This window comes from Hypomesus nipponensis, chromosome 19, assembly GCF_054491055.1.
Source record: "Hypomesus nipponensis isolate SF chromosome 19, ASM5449105v1, whole genome shotgun sequence".
NCBI classification, from domain to species: domain Eukaryota; kingdom Metazoa; phylum Chordata; class Actinopteri; order Osmeriformes; family Osmeridae; genus Hypomesus; species Hypomesus nipponensis.
Genome location: NC_140379.1, coordinates 19772501 through 19775000, shown reverse-complemented (window position 1 = coordinate 19775000; position 2500 = coordinate 19772501). Strand labels below are relative to the sequence as shown.

At 46.9% G+C, this 2500-nt stretch overlaps 5 non-coding genes and 4 pseudogenes across 5 annotated transcripts in view; all 9 read left to right on the top strand.

Annotated features, from left to right (window-relative positions):
• LOC146247864 (5S ribosomal RNA) overlaps positions 1-58 on the top strand; it is a 119-nt gene extending 61 nt beyond the window's left edge. Inside the window, exon 1 of the ribosomal RNA XR_014733570.1 lies at positions 1-58. This exon is cut by the window's left edge and continues 61 nt beyond it. This is a non-coding gene — a ribosomal RNA (5S ribosomal RNA).
• A 182-nt stretch (positions 59-240) lies between these two features.
• LOC146247863 (5S ribosomal RNA) lies at positions 241-359 on the top strand (annotated as a pseudogene).
• A 184-nt stretch (positions 360-543) lies between these two features.
• On the top strand, positions 544-662 carry LOC146247862 (5S ribosomal RNA). Its single transcript, XR_014733569.1, has one exon. It is a non-coding gene; the product is annotated as a 5S ribosomal RNA (ribosomal RNA).
• A 176-nt stretch (positions 663-838) lies between these two features.
• On the top strand, positions 839-957 carry LOC146247861 (5S ribosomal RNA). The gene has a single exon (XR_014734294.1). It is a non-coding gene; the product is annotated as a 5S ribosomal RNA (ribosomal RNA).
• Positions 958-1129: 172 nt separating this feature from the next.
• LOC146247860 (5S ribosomal RNA) lies at positions 1130-1238 on the top strand (annotated as a pseudogene).
• A 184-nt stretch (positions 1239-1422) lies between these two features.
• On the top strand, positions 1423-1541 carry LOC146247859 (5S ribosomal RNA). Its single transcript, XR_014733568.1, has one exon. It is a non-coding gene; the product is annotated as a 5S ribosomal RNA (ribosomal RNA).
• Positions 1542-1721: 180 nt separating this feature from the next.
• LOC146247858 (5S ribosomal RNA) lies at positions 1722-1840 on the top strand (annotated as a pseudogene).
• Positions 1841-2118: 278 nt separating this feature from the next.
• On the top strand, positions 2119-2227 carry LOC146247857 (5S ribosomal RNA; annotated as a pseudogene).
• Positions 2228-2407: 180 nt separating this feature from the next.
• LOC146247856 (5S ribosomal RNA) overlaps positions 2408-2500 on the top strand; it is a 119-nt gene continuing 26 nt past the window's right edge. The window contains exon 1 of the ribosomal RNA XR_014733567.1: positions 2408-2500. This exon is cut by the window's right edge and continues 26 nt beyond it. This is a non-coding gene — a ribosomal RNA (5S ribosomal RNA).

The window sequence follows — 2500 nt, the reverse complement described above, 5'->3', positions numbered from 1 at the left end:
TCGGGCCTGGTTAGTACTTGGATGGGAGACCGCCTGGGAATACCAGGTGCTGTATGCTCTTTTGTTTATTCACTTAGAAACTGAAATCTTGCAATATGCACAAGTAGTCCTTCATGAAAGGGGCAGGAAGTTGTTTTCATTTTGACACGAGAGAGAGAGAGAGAGAGAGAGAGAGACCACCTTGCATTGTCAATTGCCAAATCTGTATATGGATAAGTAGCCTATGGTTGTCAACTTATTTCGTACGGCCATACCAGCCTGGCAACGCCCGATCTCGTCTGATCTAGGAAGCTAAGCAGGGTCGGGCCTGGTTAGTACTTGGATGGGAGACCGCCTGGGAATACCAGGTGCTGTATGCTCTTTTGCTCATTCACTTAGAAACTGAAATCTTGCAATATGCACAAGTAGTCCTTCATGAAAGGGGCTGGAAGCTGTTTTCATTTTGACACGAGAGAGAGAGAGAGAGAGAGAGAGAGAGACTACCTTGCATTGTCAATTGCTAAATCTGTATATGGATAAGTAGCCTATGGTTGTCAACTTATTTCGTACGGCCATACCAGCCTGGCAACGCCTGATCTCGTCTGATCTCGGAAGCTAAGCAGGGTCGGGCCTGGTTAGTACTTGGATGGGAGACCGCCTGGGAATACCAGGTGCTGTATGCTCTTTTGCTCATTCACTTAGAAACTGAAATCTTGCAATATGCACAAGTAGTCCTTCATGAAAGGGGCTGGAAGCTGTTTTCATTTTGACACGAGAGAGAGAGAGAGAGAGAGACCACATTGCATTGTCAATTGCTAAATCTGTATATGGATAAGTAGCCTATGGTTGTCAACTTATTTCGTACGGCCATACCAGCCTGGCAACGCCCGATCTCGTCTGATCTCGGAAGCTAAGCAGGGTCGGGCCTGGTTAGTACTTGGATGGGAGACCGCCTGGGAATACCAGGTGCTGTATGCTCTTTTGCTCATTCACTTAGAAACTGACATCTTGCAATATGCACAAGTAGTCCTTCATGAAAGGGGCTGGAAGCTGTTTTCATTTTGACACGAGAGAGAGAGAGAGAGACCACCTTGCATTGTCAATTGCTAAATCTGTATATGGATAAGTAGCCTATGGTTGTCAACTTATTTCGTACGGCCATACCAGCCTGGCAACGCCTGATCTCGGAAGCTAAGCAGGGTCGGGCCTGGTTAGTACTTGGATGGGAGACCGCCTGGGAATACCAGGTGCTGTATGCTCTTTTGCTCATTCACTTAGAAACTGAAATCTTGCAATATGCACAAGTAGTCCTTCATGAAAGGGGCTGGAAGCTGTTTTCATTTTGACACGAGAGAGAGAGAGAGAGAGAGAGAGAGAGACTACCTTGCATTGTCAATTGCTAAATCTGTATATGGATAAGTAGCCTATGGTTGTCAACTTATTTCGTACGGCCATACCAGCCTGGCAACGCCTGATCTCGTCTGATCTCGGAAGCTAAGCAGGGTCGGGCCTGGTTAGTACTTGGATGGGAGACCGCCTGGGAATACCAGGTGCTGTATGCTCTTTTGTTTATTCACTTAGAAACTGAAATCTTGCAATATGCACAAGTAGTCCTTCATGAAAGGGGCTGGAAGCTGTTTTCATTTTGACACGAGAGAGAGAGAGAGAGAGAGAGAGACCACCTTGCATTGTCAATTGCCAAATCTGTATATGGATAAGTAGCCTATGGTTGTCAACTTATTTCGTACGGCCATACCAGCCTGGCAACGCCCGATCTCGTCTGATCTAGGAAGCTAAGCAGGGTCGGGCCTGGTTAGTACTTGGATGGGAGACCGCCTGGGAATACCAGGTGCTGTATGCTCTTTTGCTCATTCACTTAGAAACTGAAATCTTGCAATATGCACAAGTAGTCCTTCATGAAAGGGGCTGGAAGCTGTTTTCATTTTGACACGAGAGAGAGAGAGAGAGAGAGAGAGAGAGAGAGAGAGAGAGAGAGAGAGAGAGAGAGAGAGAGAGAGAGAGAGAGAGAGAGAGAGAGAGAGAGAGAGAGAGAGAGAGAGAGAGAGAGAGAGAGACCACCTTGCATTGTCAATTGCTAAATCTGTATATGGATAAGTAGCCTATGGTTGTCAACTTATTTCGTACGGCCATACCAGCCTGGCAACGCCTGATCTCGGAAGCTAAGCAGGGTCGGGCCTGGTTAGTACTTGGATGGGAGACCGCCTGGGAATACCAGGTGCTGTATGCTCTTTTGCTCATTCACTTAGAAACTGAAATCTTGCAATATGCACAAGTAGTCCTTCATGAAAGGGGCTGGAAGCTGTTTTCATTTTGACACGAGAGAGAGAGAGTGAGAGAGAGAGACTACCTTGCATTGTCAATTGCTAAATCTGTATATGGATAAGTAGCCTATGGTTGTCAACTTATTTCGTACGGCCATACCAGCCTGGCAACGCCTGATCTCGTCTGATCTCGGAAGCTAAGCAGGGTCGGGCCTGGTTAGTACTTGGATGGGAGACCG